Source organism: Scylla paramamosain, unplaced genomic scaffold (assembly GCF_035594125.1).
Source record: "Scylla paramamosain isolate STU-SP2022 unplaced genomic scaffold, ASM3559412v1 Contig35, whole genome shotgun sequence".
Classification (NCBI taxonomy): domain Eukaryota; kingdom Metazoa; phylum Arthropoda; class Malacostraca; order Decapoda; family Portunidae; genus Scylla; species Scylla paramamosain.
In genome coordinates this window covers 682,501-692,500 of record NW_026973700.1, presented here as the reverse complement: position 1 = coordinate 692,500, position 10,000 = coordinate 682,501, and the positions used below count along the sequence as shown (strand labels likewise).

At 41.5% G+C, this 10,000-nt stretch overlaps 1 pseudogene; it reads left to right on the top strand.

The window, feature by feature from the left end:
• The window catches only part of LOC135097876 (GTP-binding protein 10 homolog), a 24,575-nt pseudogene that overhangs the window by 852 nt on the left and 13,723 nt on the right, over window positions 1-10,000 (top strand).

Below are 10,000 nucleotides of genomic sequence, written 5' to 3'. Positions count from 1 at the left end.
GTAAGTCTCTCCAACAATTTTATTTATGTGTTTCTCAGGTGACGTGTTGTCTGATACGAATACTCCTAGAGATCTCCCTGACTTTGATTTCTGTATAATCTCTCCTTCAAGTTTATATTCCCTTGAAATCCTTTGCTTGCTCTTTCCAAAACTCCATTACACTGAATTTGTTGACATTGAATTCTATTTCTCATGTGCAGCTCCATTTCCAATTTTTATTAAGGTGTTGCAGTATTTCACAATTGTCCTGTACACTCACTTGTCTCATGAGTTTAGCATTGTAGGCAAAGAAACTTTTACTGATTCATCATTCATGTCATTCATATATGTTGCAAACATAATTAGGGCAAAAACTGATCCCTGTGGGTGATAACTTCCTTCCAAGGAGATCACTTGTCTCTAATAATCACTCACATTTCCCTGTCTTTCACTGTTATTTGCCCAGGGTCGTGCGCTGGTGCTGCTGGAAGTTATTAGGGTTTTGAGGAGTTATCTTGCTGTCCAGCCAGCCACTCCCGTACGTTAAGAGCTCATGGTTCATGGTGACTGATCTCTGGGTAGGACTGAGGCTCATGTGCCACACACCGTTACAGCCAGGCCACAACCCTCATCTCTCATCCCGTATCTACAATACTTGCTTGCTGGTAAACAGTTGCTATGTTAAGAGGCTCACTCCTCTCTCTTACTATTCTTGGGGCTTTCAACCCATCCTGATTTTTAATGTTTTTGTTTATGTCATGATCCTAATGATAGATAAAGAGAGAAAAAAATATTGAACCCAGCTAATCATGTCTGTGATCTTTGAAAATAATCCTGATGAGAGAAGAATGCTTTTAACAGTGTGCTTAATGGTCATCCTACTTCCTGCCATTCTTTCAATGTGATGAATTAGAAGGCTGTCTTTGATTTCTGCTCTTGACCACTCCTATATTTCTTTGTACCATTAACTCTTTTCTGTTATTTAGCATCTTTTAATTTTTTTCTGTTGCTTATGAGAGCCACATCTAAACACTATACTGGCTACAAATGTGAAAATCTATTCCTGTAATTCTTTTCTCTTTCTTGTGACAGCCACATTTAAACATTACACTGGCTACAAATGTGAAACTCTTTTCTCTCTCCTGACATCTTTATCTAAATATTATACTTGCTAGGAATTTGATAATCTATTTCATTCTTTTCTCTCTCTTGTGACAGCTTTATCTAAACATTATATTGGCTAGGAATTTGATAATCTATTTAATTCTTTTCTCTGTCTTGTGACAGCTTTATCTAAGCATTATACTGGCTAGGAATTTGAGGATGTATTCACTTAAAAAATTGTTTTTCTCTACATTGTGGATGCATGCAATGACTACATACAGTGCATGTGAACTGCTGTTGAAAGAGTTGATTAATGTGGGGTGTAGTCATCTTGTTTCCTGCCAGTCTTTCTCCATGACAAATTGCATGCTGTGTTTGATCCTCCCCATGCCCATTCCTGTATTCCTTCACTCCATTCACCCCTTCACTGGTATTCAACATATTTTTCCTCCCTGAGACATTCTATTTTGTTTGACACCCACTTCCAAACATTATACTGGCCAGAAAATGTGAAAATCTATTCATTATTTTTTTCCCTTCCTTGAGAGAGCCACAGCTGAATGTTATAATGTGCTGGATACAAATTTAAATATCTATTTTTTAGTCTTTTTGTCTTCCTTGTGACAGCCACATCTAAACATTATACCTAATAGAAATGTGAAAATACATTATTTTAATTCCTTTCTCTTTCTTCTGACACCCACTACTAAATATTATATTGGCCAGAAAACTACAAATCTATTACTTTCATTCTTATGTTTATCCTGTGAGAGCCTCATCTAAACATTATACTGGTTAGAAATGTGAAAATTCCATTCTGTTTTTTTTCTCTACCTTGTGACAGTCACATCTAAATATTATAAATGTATTTTCAAGTTCTTTTTGTCTTGTTTGTGACAGCCAGTTCTAAACATCATACTGGATATAACTTTGAAATCTATTCTTTTCTTTCCTTGTTGATGCTTGCAGAGATTGTCCACAGTGCCCTAAGTGGTTGGAGTTGTTGCTGAGAGCTAATTAAGGTACAGTAAAATCCCTCTTATCCGGCATCAACGGGACCGCCGACATGCCGGATACTTGAATATTACTGGATACTTGAATAGAAGTGAAATTATGTACACAATCACCACCCTACACTCACGCATCCTACCATAACAAAGATCAGCTGATCTTAATCAGCAGCTGATCTGATCAGCTGCTTAAGTGTAAGCACAACACGTTTCCTCTTTTCTACAACTTTAGGCATGATGAAGGCATCAGGCGATAAACAGTGCACACGCGGGTCTGAGTCACTGAGTAAACACAGTGTAGTGGGCCGCGGGTGGCGTGAAGCAGTGCTCTCTGGTGGCGAGGGGACAAAGTATGCCTCGCGCGGGAATTTTAATTGATTTTTATGAGTACACCTTGATTTTTTATTGATTTTAAGGCTCGGGGGAAAAATGTGCCGGATACTTAAAGCTGCCAGATGAGAGGGATTTTACTGTACATATTATTACATTATTACAGTATTACAGACACTCAGGAGCAAAGGAGTGAGGAAGAAAGCTTAGTCCAGTAGTATGTACTAATCCAGATGTTTTGTAATGTGATAATGCAGTGTGTTTAGTGTTTGGAATTGATGTTGAAGGAGTTGATTAATGCACATGTTATTATTACAGGTATTCAAGAGCCAGGGAATAAGCAAGAAAGCTGAGTCCAGTCTGCTGTCTGCACATTAAGCCTCAGCTTGTTTGCTCCCATTATGTATTGTACTTAAAGCTTTGAATTATTATTGAAAGAGTTAATTAAAGCATACATTATTATTACAGGCATTCAAGAGCAAGGGAGTGAGGAGAAAAGCTTAGTCCAGTCTGCTGTCTGTGCATCAAGCCTGAGCTGGTCTGCTCCCATGATGCAGTGTGTGGCAGTGTTAGCAGACACGGCTCTTGTCTGCACCTCATCCTCTTAAAGATATGAGGTGAGCAAGAGGGTGATATTGGTGTAGCTTTGTGTACCATGTGGGGAAACTCCTGCTATGGGATAGAGTCCTTGGTTATAGAAACAATACATTTACTCTGGATGATACACACTAAGACTAAGATACCACTGAGTGGTTTAACTGCCCTACAGGCCCTCAGTGAGTACAATTGTGGCTTAATTAGGGTCGGACCATTTCATCCTGAGTGTTTATGTGTTGTCCTTTCTGGGAATTTCCCAGCCTGTGGCACTGCCAGACTTTTTAATGGGCAAATTACCAGATTAGACCCTAAGTGTCAGAGATAACCTTGCTTCCAACTTTCTCTCTCTCTCTCTCTCTCATCTCTCTCTCTCTCTCTCCTCTCTCTCTCTCTCTCTCTCTCTCTCTCTCTCTCTCTCTCTCTCTCTCTCTCCCTCTCTCTCTCTCTCTCTCTCTCTCTCTCTCTCTCTCTCTCTCTCTCTCTCTCTTTTTTCACATGCTGTGTGAGAGGAAGTGACCAGTGGATTGACAGGTCACTCTGACAGACTTTCTGAGTCACTCAAAGAAACGTGACAACACCTGGAGGAAACGTTGCCAAGTATTGTGGTGTTTGCAAAACACAATGCAGTTCTCACTAAAAAATAGACATATATTACATTAACTTACCTTTTTATATCATTACAGTGTATATATGCTACAACTCCATTTAATGTTGTAGTAGTAAGTATCTGACATAAGGTATGTGTTGGTAAAGTTTAGCAGCACCACAGGACGGGAAATCCCCAGAAAGGACAATACCCAAATGCTGAGGATAAAAGGGTCAGACCATAGGTGAGGCTGTCCGAGTGTTGGAGTGGAGTGGTGTTTGTACGCTGGTGTCAAAAGCAGGTCTTCTGTGAAGGAAGAGAGAGTGGCTGCTCAGACTGGAGGCCAAGACACCTTCACGTGTCTGGCCTCACCACAAGTCCCTAGAACATCATGTCAGTTAAGAGAACTCAGGGTATTAGTTTGTCCTTTTCACAACTATAGACCCAACTAGTTATGGAATTTGGTATTATTTCTGAGATAGTAATCACCCAAAAAGCATTACTTACTGCATTATTAGATGGTAAGGGAACTGAACTGTATAAACCTTTTGCTTGTTCTTAGGACAAGTAAAAAGATATATGGCCAGCTGTGCTATACCTAACCTCCTGGGGTGTAGTAGGATGGTCCATGAAACTGTCCCCTTTCCACCACGGGCTGGCTGGGCTAAGAGTGTGAGTGATGTGTGTGTGTGTGTGTGTGTGTGTGTGTGTGTGTGTGTGTGTGTGTGTGTGTGTGTGTGTGGTGTGTGTGTGTAATATAGGGTTTGAGCAGGGCTCATAGTGTCCTGTCTCCATAGCTATATTTATCCAGCATTTCCTTAAATTTTCTGCATGTTTGGTGCTCTAACAACCTCTTCATTTAAGCAATTCCAGATATTCACAGTTCTATGTGGAAGACTGTTCTTCTTGATGCCCCTCAAACACTGACTCTTCTTCCCTCTCAGTCCTCCTATATGTTTCTTCTTCCACAATAATCTTTTATGCAGAACTTTATCAAAAGTTTTTTGATGTCCAAGCCACACTACATCTACCCACCCATCTCTGTTTTGTACTTCATCTATTACTCTTGTATAGAAACTCTGTAAATTTTGGTACACATGACCTTCCTCTTCTGAAACCAAATTGTCTATTTGTTATAACTTTGTTCTTTTCCAAATATTTCACTCACTTTTCTTTGATCACTATTTCACAGATCTTGCCTATAACACTAGCTACCAACACCAGTCTATAATTTAGTGGCTCAGTCCTCTTTCCTCCTTTGTGTATTGTCACTATATTTGCTCTCTTCCACTCTTTTGGTACTTTTCCCCCCTCTATCAGTGAGCTGTTAATCACATCCCAAATTGGCTCCACCACTTGTTCTCTACATTCCTTTAGTGTCCAGCCTGATACTTCATCAAGCCCCAATGCTTTCCTGACATGCAACTCTCATAACAATTTGCCAATTTTCAGTTTTTGCACCAAGACTTTTTGTAACCCTTCCCACCACACTTCCTCATTTGGTTCTATAAAATTTGCTTCCACATTGAACACAGACCTAAAACTCTCATTCATAATTTCACTCATCTCTTCCACTGTTTGATATATCCTTTCTCCCTTTACTATCTTGTCAATGGTCTCTCTGTTTATCATCTTTCCATTAATATACTTGTAAAAAAAAGCTTGGGGTCTTCTTCACATTTCTTTACCACATCCTTTTCAAGTTGTTTCTCCTCCTCTCTTCTTATTCTAAAAATATTTATTCCTTGCCTCCTTATACTGCTTTCTATTCTTTTCATTTTTTTTTTTGCTTCTTCAGTTTTTCCAAGCTATATCCTTTCTCTTCTTAGCTTGTGCACATCTGGCATTATACCAAATATGTTTGTTCCTCCTTACTTTTTATATAGGTACATACTTCTGCACATCTTCATTGTACTTCTTCAAGAATGTTTCATATTTCTCTTGCACTCTCATGCCTTCCGTAAGTCCCTTCCAAAGAATTTTCTTAACTCTGCAAAATTTGTCCTTGCGTGATTTAATCTCCCATTTTTATAATCCTCCTTACATGCTAGAACCTCCCAGTCTTACAGTACCACTTCTAACACCACATGGTCACTTTTTCCCTTTGGGATTAAGCATTTAATGTTTGGACAGGGCTCTGTTTTTTTTTTTTTTTTTTTTTTTTTTTTTTTTTTTTTTTTTTTTGTGAACACCAGGTCTAGCATTGATGGTTCCTCCTCCTCTCTGTATCTTGTAAAATTCCTCCACCCATCGGTCCATTGTATTCAACATAGCTAACTGTAGCGTTTCTTCACTCCATCTGGCCAGCATTTCCATTAACTTCCATCTCCTCCCAGCTGACATTTTTGCGGTTAAAGTCTCCCACTAGTAGTATTTTACTGTCCTTCCTTATCATGTTGTCTAGGCACTTCAACACTTCCTTTTGCATTTCCTTGTGTTGTGGCACGTACGTTAATATGATCCTCCTCCTCTCTCTTCCCACTAGTCCTGATTGTTTTACCTATCACCTCCACCATACCATCTCCACGTTGCACTTCTTCCACATATATATCATCTCGAAGTATTATCAGTACTCCTCCTCCTCCTTTTCCCTTCTCTATCTCTCCTCTAGTAATTATATCTCTCCTCCTTAAAGCTTAAGTGGACTTCCTCTTTTAACTTTGTCTCTGTTAGGCACAACACATCTGGTCTACTTTCCTTCAGGTAATCGCTCACTTCCAGTACACCTGAGAGTAACCCATCTATGTTTGTATAAATTACTCTTAATGTACTGCTTCCCCACCACTTGTAATTTCTCCGTCTGCTGCTGTGGTTCTTTCAGTACTTGTTCCCTTTCCCAAGTATACCATTTCCTCAGTGTCATATCTAGTATCCTCCAATAAAATTTCCTCTTCTCAGTCTCTGTCCTTCTGTCATTTTTTTCCTTAGCTTCATTTCTCAGGTCCTGCTCTTTTTCCCTTTCTTCCAAGTTCATATCTCTTTTTACCCAAATATTTTTGTATTCTGAACTTTCAGCCAGCTTCCTGATTCTCACTAGGATCTGCTGTATTGCAACTTGGGATCTCATTCTCACTTTTAATGGTCTTTTACCTCCCTCACTATATTTTCCAAGTCTATGTGCCTCTTCCACTTCTCGTTCCAGTCCCTGTTCCTCATCTTGGACCATTGTAATAATTTTTCCTTACCAATTCCTTCCTTTCCATCTCTCAGATTTAACTGGGTTTTCTTCTCTTGCAGTCCATGTGTGTGTGTGTGTGTGTGTGTGTGTGGTGTGTGTGTGTGTTGCTTTGTATGGGCCACTACATATGTGATTACCAGTCTGGTATACAGAAAAGATAGATAGATTATTATTGCTGCTGCTGCTGCTGCTGCTGTATATAGATAAATAGATAGATTTAACTTTTTTTTTTCTTTTTTTACTCCAGAGAAGGTAGAAAGATACCCATAACAATATATTTTACTTACTCTGCTCCAGAAAATATAGGAATGTACCTATAGCAATTTCCTAAAGCAGTTTTCCCATCCAGGTGGTATGAGCACTGGGATAAGATGAAGAGCGTACGCAGCAAGTTTGTGGATGTTTTGCGGCTGCACGTGCGGGGTGGAGCGGGGGGCATGGGTCTGCTGTGCCTCAGGGGAGTGGGGTGGCGCAGGGGGTGACGTGTATGTGGAGGGGAAGGAAGGTGAGGCACGGAGACACTGTGTCTGTTGTGATGGGAAGTGACCATAGAGAGACTATGTTTGTTATGACAGGAAGTGAGGCATGGCATTTAAACACTGTTATGACAGGGAATGAGGCTTGCAAACTTCCTTCTCACCCTGCTCTCCCTCTCACAGACCACTTCTCACCCTGCTCTCCCTCTCACAGACCACTTCTCACCCTGCTCTCCCTCTCACAGACCACTTCTCACCCTGCTCTCTCTCACAGACCACTTCTCACCCTGCTCTCCCTCTCACAGACCACTTCTCACCCTGGTCTCCCTCTCACAGACCACTTCTCACCCTGCTCTCCCTCACACAGACCACTTCTCACCCTGCTCTCCCTCTCACAGACCACTTCTCACCCTGCTCTCCCTCTCACAGACCACTTCTCACCCTGCTCTCCCTCTCACAGACCACTTCTCATCCTGCTCTCCCTCTCACAGACCACTTCTCACTCTGCTCTCCCTCACACAGACCACTTCTCACCCTGCTCTCCCTCTCACAGACCACTTCTCACCCTGCTCTCTCTCACAAACCACTTCTCACCCTGCTCTCCCTCTCACAGACCACTTCTCACCCTGCTCTCCCTCTCACAGACCACTTCTCACCCTGCTCTCCCTCTCATAGACCACTTCTCACCCTGCTCTCCCTCTCATAGACCACTTCTCATTCTGCTCACCCTCTCATAGACCACTTCTCACCCTGCTTTCCCTCACAGACCACTTCTCACTCTGCTCTCCCTCTCACAGACCACTTCTCACCCTGCTCTCCCTCTCATAGACCACTTTTCATTCTACTCACCCTCTCATAGACCACTTCTCACCCTGCTTTCCCTCACAGACCACTTCTCACCCTGCTCTCCCTCTCACAGACCACTTCTCACCCTGCTCTCCTTCTCACAGACCATATCCCTCTTACCCTGCTCTCTCTGTCTGTCTCTTTCCCTCACAGGCCACAGTCTGCTGAAGCTGTGCAAGGCTCGGCCAGACCAGCGGTGGGTTGGGGCAGCTGGCATGGACAGTCGCAAGTATCGCATCTGTGGGGAGGCTGGCGCTGAGCTGACCATTCCTGTCCCTACAGGCACCACCGTCTGGCTCGAGCAGCACCAGAAATTGCTGGGTGAGGATGCCACTCTCACCTTTTTCCTGATGGCACTCTCACCCTTTTCCTTTTTCACCCTGTCTTTATTTTCTCTTTGATCTCTTGTTAGGAGAATTTTTTTTATTGACAGGAAAGAATTGGTTCTGAAATAGACTGGTGGATGAATGGAATGGATTCAGTAATCATTTGTTAGTGTGTATGTGTGTATGTGTGTGTGTGTAGGATAGTTAAGCTGTAATCAGTAGAAATATTTCCCTAAGTTAAGATGTGATTTTTATCTTTTCTTCCTTTATTTATTTATTTTTTTCAGGTGAGATAAACTGTGCAGGAGACAAGATGTTGGTGGCTTGAGGTGGGCAGGGCAGCAACCCCAGCAACCAGTACAATGGGCAGAAGGGACAGGTGGGTACTGGTGGGGCATCAGGAACACTGGCAGTTCCTTGGCTTATTTATTTATTTATTGATTGATTTGTTTTTATGTAAGTGGGTCACTGGCCAACAGCAAGAAAAGGTTAAAAAAGAAAAAAAGGCTCATTAGAATGCCAGTCCCTAAAGAGAGGTCAAAAAGGATCATCAATAATTGGAGGACAAGTGTCTTGAAATGGAAACCTCCTCTCATACATGCAAAATGTACTCTGTGCATGGACAGATAAGGCACCTGTGCAAAGTTAGCAGCTGTGGGGGTGAGAAAAACTATGTACAAACCTGCTGGCTTCTTGCACTGCCCCTTTTGATGATGTGTTCTCATGTTCCTATGTTCTCGTATCCACAGGGACACATTGTGAAGCTGGAACTGAAGCTGTTGGCCGATGTGGGTCTGGTGGGCTTCCCTAACGCTGGCAAGTCCACACTGCTGCGGGCCATCTCCAGGGCCAGACCCAGGGTGGCCAGCTACCCCTGTGAGTGTTCTGCACCTCTCTCTCCTTGTTCACATCATCTCCACTTCACTCTGCCTCATGTTTGCTTGATTTTTTGACTGTACTGCTCATTGCCTTTACTTTATACTGTTTCATGTCTTCTCACTATATGTACTCTCTCTCTCTCTCTCTCTCTCTCTCTCTCTCTCTCTCTCTCTCTCTCTCTCTCTCTCTCTCTCTCTCTCTCTCTCTCTCTCTCTCTCTCTCTCTCTCTCTCTCTCTCTCTCTCTTTGTCCATAAATATGTTTGTCTGTCTGTCACCACACTTCAGTCTAGAAGTATTCCCATAGTTCATACAATTCATCATTTTCATCTCCTGCCTCTGAGCCACAGCCTGCCCAAGGAAACAGAGAACCATTCCCAAGACTAGACAACTATGAATGTTTTTCATGCCTCTACTTTGCTAATCTGTCTTGGGCTCATGAAAGTTATGTAGAAAGTACTTTTTTAGGTACAAGTGATTGCTTCATAAACATGACATGCATGTAATAAAACTGAATACAGGAATTAATTAGAGGAGAAGCATATAAAAAAATAATTCAATGAAATCTGTATTATTATTATTATTATTATTATTATTATTATTATTATTATCATTATTATTATTATTATTAGTAGTAGTAGTAGTAGTAGTAGTAGTAGTAGTAGTAGTAGTAGTAGTACATTTTATTTTA